This window comes from Pleurodeles waltl, chromosome 11 (genome assembly GCF_031143425.1).
Source record: "Pleurodeles waltl isolate 20211129_DDA chromosome 11, aPleWal1.hap1.20221129, whole genome shotgun sequence".
NCBI classification, from domain to species: domain Eukaryota; kingdom Metazoa; phylum Chordata; class Amphibia; order Caudata; family Salamandridae; genus Pleurodeles; species Pleurodeles waltl.
Genome location: NC_090450.1, coordinates 543,692,835 through 543,715,946, shown reverse-complemented (window position 1 = coordinate 543,715,946; position 23,112 = coordinate 543,692,835). Strand labels below are relative to the sequence as shown.

The 23,112-nt window shown below is 43.8% G+C and overlaps 1 protein-coding gene and 1 long non-coding RNA gene across 2 annotated transcripts in view; one reads left to right on the top strand and one right to left on the bottom strand.

Annotated features, from left to right (window-relative positions):
* Positions 1–13,845, bottom strand: part of LOC138265870 (uncharacterized) — a 233,069-nt gene extending 219,224 nt beyond the window's left edge. The window contains exons 1-2 of the long non-coding RNA XR_011199437.1: positions 13,777–13,845; positions 9,065–9,178 (exon numbers count right to left, since the gene is read on the bottom strand). This is a non-coding gene — a long non-coding RNA (uncharacterized lncRNA). The remainder of the gene's footprint in view (positions 1–9,064; positions 9,179–13,776) is intronic.
* Positions 1–23,112, top strand: part of DMTN (dematin actin binding protein) — a 239,331-nt gene that overhangs the window by 17,936 nt on the left and 198,283 nt on the right. The gene's annotated exons all lie outside the window — the stretch shown is intronic.

Here is a 23,112-nt window from a genome sequence, read left to right as displayed (position 1 = left end):
AGAAACCTGTCCCTCTCTTGAAGGCCTTAGGCAGCAAGCTGCTGAAGAGTCCAAAGGCAAGAAAAATGGAACACATAGGGTCTATTGGGAGGATGGGCTCCTGTACACTGAGGCCAGAGACCCCAAACCTGGTGCCACTAGGAGAGTGGTAGTGCCTCAGCTGTTCAGAGAGTTCATCCTAACATTGGCCCATGACATTCCCCTTGCTGGACATTTGGGACAAACCAAGACGTGGGAGAGGTTAGTCAACCACTTCTACTGGCCCAATATGTCCAACATGGTTAAGGAGTTTTGCCTCTCCTGCCCCACCTGTCAAGCCAGTGGTAAGACAGGTGGGCACCCAAAGGCCCCCCTCATTCCACTTCCAGTGGTGGGGGTGCCCTTTGAAAGAGTGGGTGTGGACATAGTTGGTCCACTGGAACCTCCCACAGCCTCAGGAAATATGTATATCCTGGTAGTAGTGGATCATGCTACCAGGTATCCTGAAGCTATTCCCCTTAGGTCGACTACTGCCCCTGCAGTAGCCAAGGCCCTCATTGGTATCTTTACCAGAGTGGGTTTCCCTAAGGAGGTGGTGTCTGACAGAGGTACCAACTTCATGTCAGCATACCTAAAGCACATGTGGAATGAGTGTGGAGTGACTTATAAATTCACTACACCTTACCATCCACAAACTAATGGCTTAGTTGAGAGATTCAACAAGACATTAAAAGGCATGATCATGGGGCTCCCAGAAAAACTCAAAAGGAGATGGGATGTCCTCCTGCCATGTCTGCTTTTCGCTTACAGGGAGGTACCACAGAAGGGAGTAGGGTTCTCACCCTTTGAACTTCTGTTTGGTCATCCTGTAAGGGGACCACTTGCCCTTGTTAAAGAAGGCTGGGAGAGACCTCTCCATGAGCCTAAACAGGACATAGTGGACTATGTACTTGGCCTTCGCTCTAGAATGGCAGAGTACATGGAAAAGGCAACCAAAAACCTTGAGGCCAGCCAACAACTCCAGAAGTTTTGGTATGACCAAAAGGCTGCACTGGTTGAGTTCCAACCAGGGCAGAAAGTCTGGGTTCTGGAGCCTGTGGCTCCCAGGGCACTCCAGGACAAATGGAGTGGCCCTTACCCAGTACTAGAGAGGAAGAGTCAGGTCACCTACCTGGTGGACCTGGGCACAAGCAGGAGCCCCAAGAGGGTGATCCATGTGAACCGCCTTAAGCTCTTCCACGACAGGGCTGATGTCAATCTGTTGATGGTAACAGATGAGGATCAGGAGGCAGAGAGTGAACCTCTCCCTGATCTTCTGTCATCAGACCCAAAAGATGGTACAGTAGATGGAGTGATCTACTCAGACACCCTCTCTGGCCAACAGCAAGCTGATTGTAGGAGAGTCCTACAACAGTTTCCTGAACTCTTCTCCTTAACCCCTGGTCAGACACACCTGTGTACCCATGATGTGGACACAGGAGACAGCATGCCTGTCAAGAACAAAATCTTTAGACAGTCTGACCATGTTAAGGAAAGCATCAAGGTGGAAGTCCACAAGATGCTGGAATTGGGAGTCATTGAGCGCTCTGACAGCCCCTGGGCTAGCCCAGTGGTCTTAGTCCCCAAACCTCACACCACAGATGGAAAGAAAGAGATGAGGTTTTGTGTGGACTACAGAGGGCTCAATTCTGTCACCAAGACAGATGCTCATCCAATTCCAAGAGCTGATGAGCTCATTGATAAATTAGGTGCTGCCAAATTTCTAAGTACCTTTGACTTAACAGCAGGGTACTGGCAAATAAAAATGGCACCTGGAGCAAAAGAAAAGACAGCATTCTCCACACCTGATGGGCATTATCAGTTTACTGTTATGCCCTTTGGTTTAAAGAATGCCCCTGCCACCTTCCAAAGGTTGGTGAATCAAGTCCTTGCTGGCTTGGAGTCCTTTAGCACAGCTTATCTTGATGATATTGCTGTCTTTAGCTCCACCTGGCAGGATCACCTGGTCCACCTGAGGAAGGTTTTGAAGGCTCTGCAATCTGCAGGCCTCTCTATCAAGGCATCCAAATGCCAGATAGGGCAGGGAACTGTGGTTTACTTGGGACACCTTGTAGGTGGAGGCCAAGTTCAGCCACTCCAACCCAAGATCCAGACTATTCTGGACTGGGTAGCTCCAAAAACCCAGACTCAAGTCAGGGCATTCCTTGGCTTGACTGGGTACTACAGGAGGTTTGTGAAGGGATATGGATCCATTGTGACAGCCCTCACTGAGCTCACCTCCAAGAAAATGCCCAAGAAAGTGAACTGGACTGTGGACTGCCAACAGGCCTTTGACACCCTGAAACAGGCAATGTGCTCAGCACCAGTTCTCAAAGCTCCAGATTATTCTAAGCAGTTCATTGTGCAGACTGATGCCTCTGAACATGGGATAGGGGCAGTTTTGTCCCAAACCAATGATGATGGCCTTGACCAACCTGTTGCTTTCATTAGCAGGAGGTTACTCCCCAGGGAGCAGCGTTGGAGTGCCATTGAGAGGGAGGCCTTTGCTGTGGTTTGGTCCCTGAAGAAGCTGAGACCATACCTCTTTGGGACTCACTTCCTAGTTCAAACTGACCACAGACCTCTCAAATGGCTGATGCAAATGAAAGGTGAAAATCCTAAACTGTTGAGGTGGTCCATCTCCCTACAGGGAATGGACTTTATAGTGGAACACAGACCTGGGACTGCCCATGCCAATGCAGATGGCCTTTCCAGGTTCTTCCACTTAGAAAATGAAGACTCTCTTGGGAAAGGTTAGTCTCATCCTCTTTCGTTTGGGGGGGGGTTGTGTAAGGAAATGCCTCCTTGGCATGGTTGCCCCCTGACTTTTTGCCTTTGCTGATGCTATGTTTACAATTGAAAGTGTGCTGAGGCCTGCTAACCAGGCCCCAGCACCAGTGTTCTTTCCCTAACCTGTACTTTTGTATCCACAATTGGCAGACCCTGGCATCCAGATAAGTCCCTTGTAACTGGTACTTCTAGTACCAAGGGCCCTGATGCCAAGGAAGGTCTCTAAGGGCTGCAGCATGTCTTATGCCACCCTGGAGACCTCTCACTCAGCACAGACACACTGCTTGCCAGCTTGTGTGTGCTAGTGAGGACAAAACGAGTAAGTCGACATGGCACTCCCCTCAGGGTGCCATGCCAGCCTCTCACTGCCTATGCAGTATAGGTAAGACACCCCTCTAGCAGGCCTTACAGCCCTAAGGCAGGGTGCACTATACCATAGGTGAGGGTACCAGTGCATGAGCATGGTACCCCTACAGTGTCTAAACAAAACCTTAGACATTGTAAGTGCAGGGTAGCCATAAGAGTATATGGTCTGGGAGTCTGTCAAACACGAACTCCACAGCACCATAATGGCTACACTGAAAACTGGGAAGTTTGGTATCAAACTTCTCAGCACAATAAATGCACACTGATGCCAGTGTACATTTTATTGTAAAATACACCCCAGAGGGCACCTTAGAGGTGCCCCCTGAAACCTATCCGACTATCTGTGTAGGCTGACTGGTTCCAGCAGCCTGCCACACTAGAGACATGTTGCTGGCCCCATGGGGAGAGTGCCTTTGTCACTCTGAGGCCAGTAACAAAGCCTGCACTGGGTGGAGATGCTAACACCTCCCCCAGGCAGGAGCTGTGACACCTGGCGGTGAGCCTCAAAGGCTCACCCCTTTGTCACAGCCCAGCAGGGCACTCCAGCTTAGTGGAGTTGCCCGCCCCCTCCGGCCACGGCCCCCACTTTTGGCGGCAAGGCTGGAGGGAACAAAGAAAGCAACAAGGAGGAGTCACTGGTCAGTCAGGACAGCCCCTAAGGTGTCCTGAGCTGAGGTGACTCTGACTTTTAGAAATCCTCCATCTTGCAGATGGAGGATTCCCCCAATAGGGTTAGGATTGTGACCCCCTCCCCTTGGGAGGAGGCACAAAGAGGGTGTACCCACCCTCAGGGCTAGTAGCCATTGGCTACTAACCCCCCAGACCTAAACACGCCCTTAAATTTAGTATTTAAGGGCTACCCTGAACCCTAGAAAATTAGATTCCTGCAACAAGAAGAAGGACTGCCCAGCTGAAAACCCCTGCAGCGGAAGACCAGAAGACGACAACTGCCTTGGCTCCAGAAACTCACCGGCCTGTCTCCTGCCTTCCAAAGATCCTGCTCCAGCGACGCCTTCCGAAGGGACCAGCGACCTCGACATCCTCTGAGGACTGCCCCTGCTTCGAAAAGACAAGAAACTCCCGAGGACAGCGGACCTGCTCCAAGAAAAGCTGCAACTTTGTTTCCAGCAGCTTTAAAGAACCCTGCAAGCTCCCCGCAAAAGGCGTGAGACTTGCAACACTGCACCCGGCGACCCCGACTCGGTTGGTGGCGATCCAACACCTCAGGAGGGACCCCAGGACTACTCTAAGACTGTGAGTACAAAAACCTGTCCCCCCTGAGCCCCCACAGCGCCGCCTGCAGAGGGAATCCCGAGGCTTCCCCTGACCGCGACTCTTTGAAACCAAAGTCCCGACACCTGGGAGAGACCCTGCACCCGCAGCCCCCAGGACCTGAAGGACCGGACTTTCACTGGAGGAGTGACCCCCAGGAGTCCCTCTCCCTTGCCCAAGTGGAGGTTTCCCCGAGGAACCCCCCCCTTGCCTGCCTGCAGCGCTGAAGAGATCCCTAGATCTCCCATTGACTTCCATTACAAACCCGACGCTTGTTTCTACACTGCACCCGGCCGCCCCCGCGCTGCTGAGGGTGAAATTTCTGTGTGGACTTGTGTCCCCCCCGGTGCCCTACAAAACCCCCCTGGTCTGCCCTCCGAAGACGCGGGTACGTACCTGCAAGCAGACCGGAACCGGGGCACCCCCTTCTCTCCATTCTAGCCTATGTGTTTTGGGCACCACTTGGAACTCTGCACCTGACCGGCCCTGAGCTGCTGGTGTGGTGACTTTGGGGTTGCTCTGAACCCCCAACGGTGGGCTACCTTGGACCAAGAACTGAACCCTGTAAGCGTCCTACTTACCTGGTAAAACTAACAAAAACTTACCTCCCCCAGGAACTGTGAAAATTGCACTAAGTGTCCACTTTTAAAACAGCTATTTGTCAATAACTTGAAAAGTATACATGCAATTTTGATGATTTGAAGTTCCTAAAGTACTTACCTGCAATACCTTTCGAATGAGATATTACATGTAGAATTTGAACCTGTGGTTCTTAAAATAAACTAAGAAAAGATATTTTTCTATATAAAAACCTATTGGCTGGATTTGTTTCTGAGTGTGTGTACCTCATTTATTGGCTATGTGTATGTACAACAAATGCTTAACACTACTCCTTGGATAAGCCTACTGCTCGACCACACTACCACAAAATAGAGCATTAGTATTATCTATTTTTTACCACTATTTTACCTCTAAGGGGAACCCTTGGACTCTGTGCATGCTATTCCTTACTTTGAAATAGCACATACAGAGCCAACTTCCTACACACTCCCACATTACATCTAGAAAAAACATCATTTTATTTTCTCTGAAAGGTTCTCTTTTTGTGGTCCTGCTCAGAGAATTTTGATCTCTGTAGTAATCTCACAAGGGTTTGGGACAGGACTACACAGTTAAAAAGTGACCAGACTGCAGCCTTCTATTGCCAGGTAGTTGGTTGAGGACGCAGAGGCATCAATGCAGTGGATTCTCAAAGTGACCTCAAGATGGCTTATCTTTCAGGGCCTCCATTTTAGGCCCGCTAGCCTAGATTGCGGGCTGAGAGTAACATGCTTGCCGGGCCATGGTGGAAATGCAATGTTTGCAGGGGTGACTCCAGTGTTGCTTGGACCTGACGTCTCCCTCCCTCTCACAATCTTTGCCAAGAGAGACTCCTGGATATAATGCCCGGACATCTGCCTGGCAGTGAGAGTGGAGTGTGTCAGGCATCATAGCAGATGACATTGGCATCTCCGATGCATGCCCAGCTCCAGCTTTAGGCATGTCTGCTGGGAGGCCTGAGAGCAGCACACTCAGTGCACAGGAACCCAATCACCAGAGTGCATCCACCCCTCTACCATCTACGTGCTATTGTATGGAAAACTTGTGGTAGCCTAAAAGTCTGGCACTTGTAAATAATCCAGGTACCCATTCTCACTTTACCTAGCCCCTGCGTCCCCATTTTTCTGGACATGCACTGATGGAACAAAGAAATGGCTTACAAGTGAGGTAATCCCACCTCTGTACCTCGGCTCCCCTTCTACTGACAAATGTAGACCCAGCTTCAAGAAACACCATCCTACAAAAAAACAACAGGGTTGTGTCCTTTTGAGGATGACTTGGATGCCAGGGTAGCTAAAATAGATTCCACTAACCCGGTAATTCTGGTACGCAAAGATAACAGGGCACCGCTGGACCCTCAACACACTTGTGACATGTTTTAAGAGAGCAGGCAAGGCTCTCCAAACATGTACCTTCTTTCACCCTCTACTGGTAGCTGCCATCTCTCAGGTCTCTGACAAGGCTACACTTCCCTCTCGATGCTAATATGCATGGACGCCTGGGGGGTGGACGTTGAGTTCAGGAAGTAGGTGCAAGGACAGTTGGGGGTTGGTGCTTGAGAGTGGCTGTCTCCCTATCTCTAGGAAGCGCCATGAAGGTGCGCACACAAGACTTTATTTGCACCCCCATCTGTTTTTTAATAAGTCTTCCCTTTCTACTCTGTCTGTAGGCTATGAGGAAAGCCAGGGCCCACCGTGTTGCAAAGCCATTTGCTCCAAGGAGGGTATATCCTGGGATATGCACTGATCGCTGCTGTCCCCATCACCGCACTCTTGGATGCGGCAACTTCCCCAGTAAAGGAATACCTGAGTGAGAGCATTATAATAACAAGGCAACAAGACACTTAGGCCCATATTTATACTTTTTTAGTGCCACGTTTGCGTCATTTTTTGACCCAAACGCTGCGCAAACTTACAAAATATAAGTGTATTTTTTAAGTTTGCGACAAAAAATGACGCAAATGCGGCGCTAAGAAAGTATAAATATGGGCCTTAGATCGCAGGCAATATGATAATACTATAGAGAATGAGTAATGTCAAAAGCATGGATAAGAGAGACGAGAAGAGGCAACTACACATAGATCCATGAAGAGACAGTCAAGAATGGGAGGCACCACTGAGTGATGTAAAGAGTCACTGTGAGAGAGAGGAGACACAAAGAGGCCATAGGGACCTATGTAGAGTATACATATGCTTGTATGAAAAGGATGAGTCCAAGAGCGATAAGGAAAGCCAGTCCTGTCCATGGGTACTTATGCTTCACATGTTCTGGAAAAGACGTCGTTTCCTAATATTTCTGTACTGAGAGAACAAGCCATCATTACTCCTGGGTGAGGTATTTAATAGGTGCCGTAAATACCACCTATTCCAGGTTTTGCTCGTTAAAATGAGGCATTGTACGCAGAATTGATGTTTAAAGTGCCAAACTTTCAAATGGGTTGACTTTTTCATGGCACTCTCCTCAGAATAATGTTGCCAGGTGCGACCTGCCAAAAATCTGACAGGCAAGAATACAGCGGGCTGTGATAATTATCATCTAACTTCTAAATCTGCTCCATGTGCATATTCATGATAGCTGAATGATTGGAATATAATCCCTAGTTTGTAGTCTGGGTATAAATCTGTTAAAATATCTAAAAGTCTTATTGACTCTGAAAACTTTACTGTTTCGCATAAATTCCCTAAATATATACAGAGAACATAGTCCCATATTTATACTTTTTTAGCGCCACATTTGCGTCATTTTTTGACGCAAAAGCGGCGCAAGCTTACAAAAGAATTGTATTTTGTACGTTTGCGTCGATTTGCGTCAAAAAATGATGCAAATCCGGCGCTAAAAAAGCATAAATATGGGCCATAGTTTATAAGTAACCTGTGGTATTTATGTGTACAAATGATTTATTGTGAGTACATACACTTATAAAATAACTTTTGTTCAGAGAATTTTTCTGGGGTGTGTCTTTGGTAGTCTCCCCCACCAAAGCTCATTTACTATCATGTCACACAACCAGAACTTTTGAAACAAACTGTGGTGATTTCTCTTGGAACAAATTGCAAAAAAATCAGACTTGACATCACCCTGTGCACCAATTACCTCCATATCTTATACTGAACTACTGCAGCAACACAAATGCTTCCCATTCCTGCTCTCAGGCCCCCATGAATTCACAACAGTTCTGAATTCAGTCGGGTGCTACAAAAACTGGAGCCATCTAACCCGAACCAATGTTGTCTCAGTGATGGACTCCGAGAATATTTGAAAACTTGGTCACGACTCAGCTTCAGGCCCATGAAGAAAACACCCGCCTCATGGATTCTGACCTAAACCCAGACCAGAGCCTGGATCACGCATACGTTGCAATGACATCCTTAAAACAGCTGACCAGAGTGCAGTGAGCATGGTCATTCCCTCTGACCAGTGAACCACATTCAACACCATAGACCATACAATCCCTCTGCACAGTAAATTAGTGGCGCTTGTCTCGGAGGGAGCTTTAAATGGTTTGCCTCCTTTCTATTCAACAGCCAGGTAGCGAGACTTGGAAATCTCTGTCAGGCAACTACAACATCCAACTTTCCCAGATGATTCAACCCCATACCCTTTAGTATTCAATATATATGTCAAACGTCTTATGGACATACTCCCCAACCATCACCTTCTCTTCTATTCCAGTCAATTTTCCTGAAGGTTTCTGGAGAGCAAAGTCAGTTCAGATTTTCTAAAGGCCTTCAAGCCATCAAAAACTGTAAGTGCCACAACAGCCTCAAACTGAATGGCTCATAAAATGAAATACTCATACTTAGCCGTAAAATTGCCAAATAGACTATGTACACCCCCCCCACAATCTTTTGCCACATGCAACCCATCAAATCAAAAGTAGGAAATCTAATATTCATCTGGCACTACGTGGAGCAGTAGTTATAACCACATATTTCTTACTGAAGCTACTTAACCCCCTTCCCCATCAACCCAGAAAATCAATCACCCTATAGTTGCAGGTACAATAGTTACCGCCCACCTGGAGTACAGCGATGCTCGTTGGGCACGTCTCTCAGCACATCCAATCAAGACACTGCAAAAGCTGAAAATGCATCCGTTGCCTCATATAAGAGGTTTCCCTTGGCCCCCAGTACTGTACAAAACAAAATTAAATTTTTAAAAAATGTTTAAAATCGGTTTTATTATTTTGAACATTTATACAGCAAAGTTGTCAATGTACATGGCAATGGCCGTTGTTCATGATTATCGAGAAAAGTCAATTGAATCTTAGCATTACGGACATTAAGAATAGCCATGGTTGTACATGATCAATGTATTGTAATGGTACAAGATAAAATTCATGATACTGCACCTGGCCTACAAAGTAATTGAAGGATCTGTACGCCTAACCTACAAATCAAGGTAAACAAACAGCAACCACCCGGTCCTCTTCGCTCCACTCAGGAAAACCTTCTAGTCCTCCCAATATCCAGAAACAAGAGATGAGACAACAAGTGGGTTGCAGTGCTGGCACCATGCACCTGGAACAATCTTCTCGCAGACATTCACAATATGCCATCCTCCTTGTCTTCTGACACAAAATAAAAACTCACCATTTCCAAACACGACAGTTTTTATGTCTCCCTATGTAAATCTATTCTTGTTTTTTTTAATGAGTTACCACTGAAGAGCTTCATTTTATTCTAATTTTCGTCAGACTATTGTGGCTCTCAGCACATCTGTAACATACTTTTTTCAGGAAGCTACCTCATTTTATAATGCCATAGTTTAATTTCTCTGCACCCGTATCTGTAACTGTCATTTATTACTGACGCTTTTCTTTATAACCCTCAAACAATTTAGTTCTGCAGTGTACTCTGTACATTAAATAGGCGTAAAGATAAAGCAATACATTGTCCACATACATACTCGTGGCTAGCAGAGGATTTTGGCATACACCACTTTTATTATTTCGCAGTTGATGGGATGCACCATATTTTTCTCGCTCAATATTTAGTTTAGCTTTTTATATAGCACTAAATGCGATAGGTTGCCCACAAAAGCCCTAAAAAAGCAGTGACGGAACACTACTTAATTATGTAGATTTGATACTGGCGTTTCAATTTTACTTTCACTTTTTTAGAAACTTGTGCTCCTTCTTAGATAACTTCAGAAATATTTTTTTTCTGTCACCTCTCTGCATCTGTTTCCTAATCACATCTTTGCAGATGTGCAATAGTCTGATATGTATTGCATCATTATAAAATTGCTATCAGCCAGTGTTTACTGGGCTTCTGTGCTCAGTCACTGTAGTGCACAACACACACACAGAATTATGACCCCTGTCTGCTGCTGGATCAGCAAATTATTCGGCTTCCACTGCATTTACAGAAAAGTGTTCTGCTAAAGCCGACTACCTCAATGTCAGCCAAATATCAGTCGGAAACTGGGACACAATTCTTTATAATCTCACCATAGATGGCACTCAGAGCCTTATTACGAGTTTGGCGGTCCCGAACTTATGGGGAGGACACAACCGCCAGGGTGGTGGTATCCCAGTCCACCGTATTACAATGCTCCCACTGGGCTGGCCAGCTGTAATAATATATTACGAGGCAGCCCGCCAGGAACAATGCTATGGTATTGGCCTCAGCTTCCTAAAGGGAGCCGAGGCCAATACCATGGCACCCCAGCACCATCGGAATGCACGCTTTCAGTGAGCATTCTGATGGTGCTGGGCAGGAGGGGCCCCCGCACTGGCTTTCTGCCAGCCTTTCCATGGTGAGGTCCCCGCCATGGAAAGGCTCCTGGAGAGTGGGGTTGGAATCAGCATGGCGTTGCTGAGTTCAGCACCTCAGTGGCTGAGTACAACTCGGCCGCAGTCTACCCATTGCGAACCACATTCCCAGCTGAGACGGCAGTCCCCTGACGGGTCCGCCTGCCAGAGTTGTAATGTGGTGGTCCAGCCACTTGGAGTGTGGCGGTCTGACTGTCACCGTGAGGCTGGCAGTCCTTGGACTGCCAGCCTCGTAATGAGGCCCTCAGTCCCCAACGGGCCGTGTGACTCAGTAAATCAAACTCCAAATCCTTTGGTGTCAGGATTGGCCAGTACAGAATTTCTATACAACTTAGAATGACCACATCCCTCCAGGCCATTACAGACACTGTTTGCATTTCTGGACTTGTGTGTGATAGTCTGATGCATTCTGAGTATTATAGCCTTGTTTTCCTACCATCTGCTTCTATTGAGCTAGTTGGACTAACATAACTGAAATGAACACTTTGTAGGTAAAAAGGTCAGGACAGGAGACAATGTCTGTTGTGACCTGGTGTCAGGTGGTCATTGTAGCACAGCCCAGCAAGGTCACAGAAGCCACAGTGAGGCTCAGGAGACTCTTACAGCAATCAGCCAGCACCACAGCTCCTTTCAGGCCATGCCACTCAGGAGTCTGCAGACTGCCTGCATTTAGCATCAGCCTTTATTCGCGGTCTCTAGCTTTTTGGCACATGAAAGAGCTGGCTCCTTCCATAAATTTGGGACAGTCAATCACTTTAGTTTACATCGTCATTGTCTTTCTCATGCTCTTGAAGTGTCAGGACTGGATTGGGGATGATCTTTTGCGTTTTCCAGAGCACAAGCCAAATATAAAGGTTGGTGTTGCCGGGCAGATGTCAGGGCTTCCTCACAGGCGTTTCCGAAGTTGCTACCATTTTATGAAGATTTGAATGAAGACATTAATGCTCTTGTTGGATCGTAACTTCAATTTGGGTGAAAACAGCTTAATTCCAATAAGTTCAGAAACGAATTCCTATGTTGTTGTAGCAGAAGATCTGAGTCAAATAAGACAATTCAAAGTTTAGCTTCTTAGCATCTGAATCCATGGCATGAGCATTGATAAGCCTCTCAAGGACAGCGTCAGAATAATTGATCCTCGCTGCAGAACTAAGTCTGGCAAAGCAGAGTTCGACCTCTACAACCTCTCTATGACTCTAAGCATGAAGTAATCGGCCCAGGGAAGTACTTGAGCGTCCATGGTGCCATTAACCACTTGCTATCCATACAGGTTCACTTCATCCTCCTACCCCTGGGTCAGTTATGGAGCATCACTTGCTTCTAGGCACTTGGCTAACAGACCAGCCGCAGGAAACTCTTGTTCACTCGGAACAAGAAGGATCACCTAAACAAATGCAAAATAAAATTCTAGCACGATAGATAATGATTCACCAAAATGCCAGCAGTAGCAGAAGTGGCAATGTATATCCTTTCACCCCAGATAACATCACTCGTTGCCCCATGTTTAGCCCCACAACAGCCCGCTTGCTGCTTAGTGGCCAAGGGAATGGCAAGAAATGGAAAGTGCCGAAAGTACATTTGATCTTAGAGTCCTCTTTACTCTCTCTTTCTGCCCTGCCTTCATGAACCCTGACACCAGAGGTGGTAAGACCAGTATCAGAGGTACCAAAGAGGAAGCTAGGAATAACAATTGCTGTCTTGGAAACCCCTAGTTGCTCATCGTGCCTTCTAGAGTAAGCCTGAGGCTAACAACCAAACTGGCCTTGGAAAAATGAACAACAGCAAAGACGGACTTGCAGTGGTGTGGCTTCGTTGACTTTCTCATTAATATTCTATGATGAGAAATTCAGTTCACAGATCTCTCGCAAGTAGGTTGAAAACTAAGGACGCCCATGCTGTTCGCCACAGTTTTTACTGCTCCAGGATGTGGTTTTTAATGTGCGGTTTAGAGCCAGATGAACGTTGGCAGTTGACAGGCATGCCATAAAAAGAGGACAGGAGAGGTGTATGGCTTGTCAGCTGGCTAAGGGGTACATTTCATATTGGCTGCAGAGATCTCATTCCACTTTGAAAACTATCATCATTCCCGGATCCCCTGAGCATCTTCTCAGTAGCCATAGACATCACTGCCTTGTTCGTACTCCCCTCAGCAATCATAGGTATCTGGGTCCCGATTTTCACACTTTTCATAGAGCGTAGAAACCAGGTCTGCTGTGCTAGTTGCACTCCTTAAGGGGGAACAAAGTGGGGAGCCATATCCACCAAGACTGGCCAGCTGTGGTGTCATCCTCGGCACTGGCTCTCAGATTGACTGTCTTGTGAGATGCACAGCCTCGGGCTCTAGTGTAGAGGTCACTCTGCCCTGTTTACATTGGATTTGTGCTGGAAGCAGATCCTTCCAGTACACATTCCTATGCCTAGACAAACTTAGAAGAGTCAGCGTTGGATGTGTGCCGTGCACTGTGGAACACGTTAAGTGTGTGGCTTTCTTTGAGAAATAAATACATATTCCCTTATTTGCACCTGCTTAAAGGAGGGATTATTTCTTGACACAAAGCCCAGCCTGGCTACGGTAGTAGATTGGGCTTTGCACCAGAACCAATGGCTATTAGCGCTGATCCACCCAAGTAATGCCACTCTGAGGCATAGCAACACAAAGCAGCAATACAGTGTTTTGTTTGGAGAAATTGGCACCTTTTTGCACTCAATAGTTAATATCACTATGAGACTTTGACTCATTCCATTCAAACACACATACACACACAAGTGTGCAGGACACAGTCACACACACTCAGACAGATATGCAAGGGTATTGATGCATGTATCAATTTCCAGAACACAAGGACTTTTGAACCAAACAATGTTTTAACAAAAAACAGAATGCTTGCTAGGGTTGAGACTTCATAGACATTCAAACAAGCCATGAGAGAGACTGTGGTACAAACTGTTAGACTCACCTGCAGTTTTACTCAATCCTAGCCTCTCTCCAACACTCCCTACATGCATCATTACGAACGGGTCTCTCATTGCTGGAGAACCGATTAACCTCTTCCTAGACAACATGTCCTATGACAGACCGGATGCAGATTGGCAGCCATGTGACGTCACCGTTTCCACATGTGGATTGGACACAGCAACCGGCAGTGGCCTTGGAGAGAAGCCATAATGGAGGGTGGTGTGAGGTAAACACAGAGACAATTAGAAAGCACTGGCCAATGGGAGGCTGCCAGAGCAGTGCAGCACTCAGCAGCACGCATGGCCACGTGCATTAAGCTTCCTGCCTCAGACTAAGCCTCTAATGGCTTATTGAAATGGAATGGGGAAGTGGGACAGATCCAGACCGCCAAGGCTGTGGAAAGTCAGTGAGTGCTCAGACGATATACATATCGCTCACTGCGTACCGGAGTGCTTCTTGGCACACACCACGTGTATTAAGCGTTTTCTACTGCCAGTGCTTTATTTTTCTTACATTTTGATATGCCATATTTAGAATTCAGTGTATCGCAATATACTTTTAATGCCTATGCATAATAATCTTACCGCATCACTGGCTTTTATAGTGGTTTCAGAAAGGACATTGTAAAGGCGCCCTTTTCGCATTATTTCATAATTTGTCAATGCAAAGCTCTTTCTCACATTGCTTACCCATATCTGAAGGAAACGGGGTTGTGTTGAGCTGTTTCTTGAGAGAAATTCTGTGGTTTTTAGTTCTATGATAGAACTTCTATCTACAGACAGCTTAAATGTTTGACAGACTTATTGTTACCAACTTTATACCTGATCGTAATTCTTTGGCTTTTCTGCCATCTGCTTCAGTTTTGTTGGCTTTCGTGTCTATGTTTGTCTTTGTGTTGCCTACAGGAGTATTTTCGTATGTTTTTTGATTCGTTGAGAGTTGTGTCCTTCCTTCCACATATGAAGTCCAGAACTGAATAATGTCGCATGATGCTTGAGCTATTTGTTTTTATGGGGCAGCAGAGCTTGCTGCAGAGTGCAAAGTTTTATTGCATTTCTGGATATTTGTATGTCTGTGTTTTGGCAGCACAGCTGTCAAACAGATAGCCATATACATAGAGTGGACTTTCAGTTTGCCCCTCTCAATCACTGACTTTCTTTGACCACTCACTGTCAGTCATAAGCTGAAACCATTGCCAATCATGTATTATCTCAGCCAAGTTGAGTATTTGTCTTTCCACTAATCCTATCGGCTGGTCGGGGGTATCCTTCTGCCTCCCTGCCAGTGCTTGTATGGAACTGTTTGTGGGACTACTTTACAGCTATAGCCCTCTCTGCCTGCTCTTGCTAGCCCCACTCCAATGTTGCAATATGGTGTGCTAATGTTGTGAGTGTCCGCAAATTAAAGGGCCATCCTGTGTAGATAAAAAAGTAGTTCTCCATCCCCAGTCCTGCATGTATAGTGATCACCAACAATAGGCATTCCAAAATGTTACTTTGTTTGATGATGTCTGCTTGGGTTCTGAGATGTATTATGACATAAGTCACCTGATGGTCCCTCTTAAAGCCATCAAATACGCAAAAGGTGATGGGATGAATGCTTGCAACAAATCAAACCAATGGACATTGTTCAGGGTAGCAGTCCAAACCACTGTTCTTTTGCTCACCATGCCACCACGGTTTTGACCCAGCCAGATGCAATTCATTCTTACCCTGCTCCAAATGAAACAGTACAACCCAAACTGTCAGCCCAGAACCAGAATACAAGCAACTCAAGAATAGTTTCACTAGAATTTGGGCTCTTCAGTCAGGTACAGGTTGGTTCCAGCGGCACAGAGAGCATAGGCATAACCTTGGCCACTTGGGATGTTACATCAAACACACAAAAGATGATGGGAGGAACGCTTACAATAAACCTCACCAGTAGCAATCAATTGGAGTAGCATTCCAACCCTTTTAAACTCATACCCTTTGGTTGTGCTAATGTTTTTTTAACTTTCATAAACAGCAGCTTACCCTCCTTCAATACTGGTCCCCACCATCAGCCCTCCTTTCGCAAAGGATTGTCTTATGATGGAGGTACAGCCACTATCGGGGATGTAGAGGCTGGCAGGGCTCTCAGTGGTTCTGTAACACCGCATAAAATACCATTAGAGGCTGGGAATGGTTTAGGATTAGAGCAAAGCTAAAGCAAATGATTAGTGTTAGATTTAAGGTTATGGTACGTGTAATGGATATGGGGAATGTAAGGGTAAGGTTAGAGGAAATGGGCTTGATAAAGATATGAATAATGTGTTTGTGCCAGTGTAATGGTAAAATACAAAGTAGGTAGACAAAGTGATTTTGACATGGTAATGGCAGATGAGGGAGAGCTAGACTAGGTGAGTTTGAAGTCATAAACCACGACAAAGTAGTGGTTGTCAAGATAGTAAGATACATCTCTCTGGAGAGACAGTGATCCCAAAGAAATCACTTACTTATCAATAATTGCCAGGGAACATGATTTTTCAACCTTGTGTGAGAAGAATATTGCACACTGTCTCCGTTTCAAAAAATATATTTAATGTTTCTTTGTCAAGAGAGTACAGCATGCATGGTGTGGCACAACAATATGGCGTTTCAAATATCAACCTGCGACAGTATCTAATCCAAAATATCACCTACCACTGTACTGTTTAGGCAAATATGTACAGGTATATCTGGTTTTACTATCCTTCACTGCACATTTACTTACCCAGGCAATATTTATATTGTCATGGTACAGAAATGTACAATTAAGAGTAAATGATCTACTCTTACCTTTAAATATTTGCCTTGATGATGCAGCGGTAGTCAATATTCTGGAGTTCATATTCTTTCAGTTTTCTGTTATTTAGCACAATATTCTGACATACAACTATTTTGCATAGCCAGAGCAAAATGTGGAATGTATTACAGAATGTTCCTGAGTGGCACAAGAAGCATCTGTGTGAGCTTTTTGAATCCCTGTGTCTACAGATGCTTCTGTGGTCCTTTCTATAAAATGAATCACTTCTACGACATAGATCAATATCAGAAATATTGTGATATACAAATGTTGAAGCAAAAATGTAGCATTTATGATTAAGTTTACATAATTACAATGTAAACTACAAGAAACCTTGCATGAAAAATATTGTGGTACCAAATATCGAGATTATGTAAGTGAGTATATATATTTTAAAGGATGTAAAATATAATAACTTAAAAATTAATGTTTATATATAGCAAAACAATGATTAAATATTTTAAATTACATTTTGAACATAAATTATTACAATTGATACTACTAAACCCCAACAAATATTACATAAAATGTACGGTAAAATAAAATCACAAAAATGTGTTTAGAAAAACAAAAAGAACAAATGAACATTTAAAAACGTAAGGAATATTGAAAAATAATATAAAAAAGGACATAATTTATTAACAATAGTTATATCTCAAACTAAAAAGGAAACATATTTTGCATGTTACATCCAATGTAATAAACATAAAAACTTGATAAATATCAAACAAATGAAATTCAAATTCTAAAAATAGAAACAAATTTTCCATTCCATATTCAACAAAAAAGTCAAAAAAGTTACGTTTTGAACAAAAAAAATCTACCTTTCCCACCTCAAGTTCAAAAACTGTAGGCAACATATACTTTATAAGAATAACATTACTATTTCCAGTCCAGCCTAAGCTACAAAATAGAAATAGATGGCTCTGGTTTTCTATTTTCACTGCAACCTAACCAACAGTAAGAATAGGGTTGTACTTTGTGTGGGGATCGGAATAAATATCCACATTCTAACCTAAGCAATGGTAGGGAAGATGTTCAACTTTGGAGGTGTCAGATTTACAATTCACACTCCAACCTAAGTAAAGTTGGAGAAAGTATTGAACTTGGTGGGGGTGGAAGATTTACTATTCCCAATCCAACCCAAGAAATAATAGGGAATGAACTGGACTTTTGGAGGGGTCTATTTTACTGTTCTCACTCAAGTTTAAGCAATGGTAAATATAGAGTTGAAAAACAACACATAGTAATTATTATAAAATATATTTAAAAGCACATTTCCATTACAAATGTACAAATGTATAAAAATATTTGTTTGAAAAAGTTTCTAAAAACAACCAAAAATGATAAATAGTTAGTTATAAATTAATCTAAAAGTGTATTTATTAAAAAAGGAGCAGTTTAAACATTTGTCAATTAAAACACTAAAATCTCTTTCTACACTGCTACCCAACAACTCCAACAACCCACAAAAAAGTCAGACCAAAACATTTAATAAAGCACAACAAAGAAATTAAAGAATGGTATTTTTTTTAAATAATCAAGAACAGCATATTAAAATTAAGGGAATAAATGAATCTATTCAATTCCATAATGTATATAAAATAATGTAATTATCCAATGAAAAATAACAATTGAAACCATTAAGGGCCTCATTACGACTTTGGCGGTCAGAATTATCCGACAGTCAAAGCCACAGGGAGGAGGCTGCTGTCATTCTGGTGTCCTCCCTCAGTCGTATTACGATGTTTCCACTGGGCTGAGTGGAGAAAACTTTGTATTACTGCATTGCTGCAAGTAAGACTGGCAGAAATAGTGCCATGCCATTGGAATTGAGGAGCTTAGGCCAATACCGTGGCACACCAGCACCCTCGGAATGTGCGATTTCTGCATAGCAGACAGTGCACATTCTGATGGTGCTGGCAGGGGGGGTCCCTGCATTGCCCACAACATGGGCATGGGCAATGCAGGAGCTCTCCTGTGGCCTCCAGCTTTGGCTTTCTGCCAGCCCTTTCATAGCAGGGACTCATCTTGGCTAATCAAGACTCTGACCGCAGCCTACCCATAGGAAACCATGTTCCTGGTGGTGGCGCTGGTCCCCTGGAGGTCTGAATGACAGGGTCGTATTCTGGCGGTCTTAAGACCACCAGTCTCATAATGAGGCCCTAAATAATTAGTGAATTACAAATACATAAACATACACAATAACCTAATGAACCAATTGAAAAAATTAAGCAACAATTTGCAATCATATTAATGAAGTAACGCAACATAAATATTTTTTAAACTAGGCAATTCAATTTCATAAATTGTATGAAGTGTAGAAAATATACCTTCCCACCTCTTTGCACACAAACCAAGCAACTCACCCATAATTATAATAGTAAATACAATACTTTAAAAATATTACCAAAAGCATAAAACAACTACTGAATTGTAATGTTCTCTTAAAACACACGTCATAAACCAATACAAAATAATACAAAATCAATATTATCCAACTGTATTTAATGTACATGAAACAGTTAAAAGGAATATTGTTACCTGCAATATTCTGTTCCTCAATATTTTTGTTTTTTTGACAATATGATTATTTTTGGCAATATTTGTAACTGATTTTTCGTGATATCATCAATGTCATAGACCTATAAATCATGTCAGCTTACATCTTGTGCCACCACAGTCACGAATGGGTGTTCCCTCTTTTGCATAGAGGCCTGGTCCCATGCACCCACACTATATTACAGACCCAGGCCCAGAGGCAAAGAACTAGTCAGGCGGAGCCATGACTTTGTGCTAGATAGAGGTGGCATTCTCCCTTCCCCACACACCCTGCCTTGGAACAGAGGCACAGAGGCTTCATGGACCTCCAGGCATTTCTCTAGCCCTCTCTTCGAAGAGAGTCTAGTCCTCCTTCAATGTAAGACAAAGCTGTTGTTTCCAACTACCTATTGTATGGTGCACCCTAACAGGACATTTTTTACTACTGCCCTAGTGGAGAAAGGAATCATTTACAGGGTTTAGGTGACCTGATTTTCCAGCTATTTGAGAACATATACAGTATCCCAGGAAGCGTTTGTGATATCCCAGCACAGGATCCAGAAGAGGGGGCAAAGATAGGCAAATGTACTTTACGAAGGAATTGAACATCTGATTCCTGATGCTACCAGACACTCTAAACCGAAGACGATAGAGGCATATTTGGAAAAACGCTGAATTCACTTGTAACAACTTGAAGGCACTTTGTGCTCTGCACTTTTATCTGTAGAAAGGATACAGCAACAAGGCAAATAATGTTTCAGAGAAAGTCATAACAAATAATATAATTGTTTTTTGGTCCTGGGCAATTTATCAGGGTTAGCTAGGATTTTTGCATTATTTGCATTACAGGTTGAAAGCTCAATTGAAGACAATGGAGCAGCAGTAGCCTATATAAACTGGTATAGACCCGCTGCACTCAACATTTCAATGTTTTAATGCACAGCCTCTGCCTTTTGCTTCCCCCGACTCTCCAAAATATATGGAGATGAAATGGGACAGTGAAAGGCAGAGCCTCTGTTGCCAGAGCACACTTGAGGCTTCCTCCGTTCCTCCACCCATAACTCACAGTGTCACTGGAGCCTTGGAAGGAAGGAGAGGGAATGCTGCTCAGCATCTGCGTCCCCACGACTTGGCTGAATGAGAAAAGCAGTTTAGCAGAGCCCAGGGAAAACCAGGGGGTGACCTCAACCCCCTTTCACAGCAACTGCTGTGAATGGTCAACAGCTAACAACTGTGGCCCTGGCGGCTGTTAGCTGTTAAACAATCACAGATACAGCTGTCAAACAAAAGCTTCAGAGACTTGGAGATTTCCTCCCCCTCGGGTTCCCAGAGGCCTCTGTTTTTCTAATTAGGACATTCTGCCCTCAAGGGGCAAAATGCTGTAATAGCCTTAAAGCCATGCTGTACCGTACATTACAGGCCCGATCCCTTGCTAAATGCTAATGTTGGAGTGGCCTCTAATGGCCAGACTATAAGGCTATATTAGAAACTTGGAATGTAGAGAGCTCCACTGAATACAATGGAAAGGCCCAGAGCTAATAATGACTGGTATAAAACTTCTGAGCCAACATTCCCTTGTTTGTCTTTATGTTTCTCTGTTTTTCATTTAAAACATTCTATACTCAGTAGGGGGAATGTTTTAATAGAATTGTAGCCCTTCTGCCTTGGGCAATGCCAGTTGTTAAAGGCCTTCTCCCTTCTAATAGACCATTGCCTGGGGCTCAGCAGCAAGCGATAAGTCTACAATACATGGAATTCCTTGATCCCTGTATAAACGTCACCATCTGATTTCTTTATAATCAGCAAATTGTGATACGTCCAGCTGACGATTTTAAAGAAAAGATGTCAAAACTTGACTGTTGTAAATTATTACAGTCGAGTTCTGACATCACAGTGCCTGCTTCCAGGGCCAGCTGCCGAGGTGAAAGGCAGGTTATGGAGTATAATTGAAACAGCTGTTTAAAGCAACTAAAACAGAACATTGCTTCTCTTTCTTTTGCTCTATTTTTTTAGCTTATAATGACAAGCAGAGAGAATGTGTTTATTTTTGCACTGCTTAGATAGCTGGAGGGAAGCTAGAATCGTTCTGCATGATTCTACACATTTTGAGCTACTGCAGGGTTTTTTAAACTGACTTCTGATTAACTGTTTCTAATATCTGTTTGTAACAAATAACTAACAGGTTTTTGATGAGTTTATTTTTGCACCAGATGTTTCATTTTTATTCTTCATGTTTGCCAACATGCTTGCTTTTTCATATGAAAATATAAAGGAACTTGACCTTTGGCGTTGTTCCTTTATATGGTTATGGAACTCCCCTGTGACTTGCAATATCCTTATAATGTACGTCTGGGGGTACTTTGTACCATATATATTAAGCACTTATAGATCTGTCAAACGGACTAACTACAGACGGCTTTATCAGTGAAAAGTTATGAAGCGTTAGCATGCTTAGCACAACTACTGTCCTCCGGAAATGTGACAGAGCTATACAAAGCTTAAAGTATAATGTTATGTGACTCTTCTTCTAATCTGTGTCTCCAACATCTGCACTGTTCTATCTCCCAGATGTCACTATCAAGGCCTGAGACTCGGGACCAGCCTACTGGAGCAAGCTATGCAAGCACAATGGAGATACATTTACTCACTCCCAGCTCTCTTTGTAGCACTCATACGCTCCTTGTCACAGTGTAGATGCACCAGTCCATACTGATCTCTTATGTGTAACATTCGGCCATGACATGGAATAGAACCTACAAAATGACGGATGAATACAAACTGTTTAGTGCATTATCATTTCTCAGGCAGGCCCAAAAATAGAAGTCCTAGACATGAAATACACCTCCGTCCCTTGTGCTTTAACTTTAGGTATGGTGTTAGTTGATGAGAAAGTCGATCAGATTATTATTGACCTCACTGTAGGCACCGAATCCACTCGCCCCCTTAGCACCATCCACTTCTATTGCTCTCTGAAATCCCCATTCAGTTAGACTTCTTCCCACCCTCCACTCTTGTCTGATCTCTTCTAGCTTGGGCCCATTTGTGCTTTCCCCGTTGTAACTGTGTAGCTTTTTGTGCTTCCCTAGCTAACTCTAACTAACTTTTATTTTTGTTGTCGGATATTTCCCAAGTTGTAAACAGCCCTCTGCCGTTCTTCTCTTTAACAAAATCATTTTTTGATCAACTAATCTCTGCTCTTTATTTTATTACCTCACTTCTTCTTTTCCAGTCCATTTTCCTGAAAGAATTGCTTCAGTTCTAACTGTCTTCCAACCTGAGTTCGTTCTTGTGACTTCACTTGTGTCGGGTACATGTTTTGCTACCCAAAAGACACTACATGCCAGTGGATCACCAAACATTTGACTTCTGCTTCACCTTAAAAACTCACTTCTCTGCCAATCCAATTTGATCTTTACTTTTAGTTTTAGCAGAGATTATTATCATATGCTCCTTAACTTACTCCCCTTTATATCTTGATAAATGTCTGCTAGTCCTTAACTTCCAAAACATTCATGAACTCTTTAACAGTGCACTGGCCTACCTGGTTACTCCTAACCATCGTGTATGCCCTTATATGGGATTTTACAATGTCCTACGTTCTCGCCTCCTTTCTGTATATTCTGCTTCTACCTCTTCTGTCTTCTCTTTTTATCCCCATATCCGTATTATGAAAATACAAAGAACGTACAGTCACCTCATGTCCAACCAGTACTTACTTTGTACCAAACAGTGCATCCGGTGGGGACATCTTTCGGGTCAAGAATTATTTTCATCAACATATTGTACCGAGTGCAAGTGAGATAAAGGGAGCAAATGTCGGAAAAGAAAGGGAGGAAAGCAAGAAAGAAAGCAGGGCAGGAAAAAACTCTGAAAATGTGAGTTTAAGACACAGACAATGTAAGATGGTGGAATAAAAAGACATGAAATGGAGTCAAAACTGAGCAGCCTTGGTGGGCTACCCAGCAACAGGGGGCACTGGCAACAGTTTCCT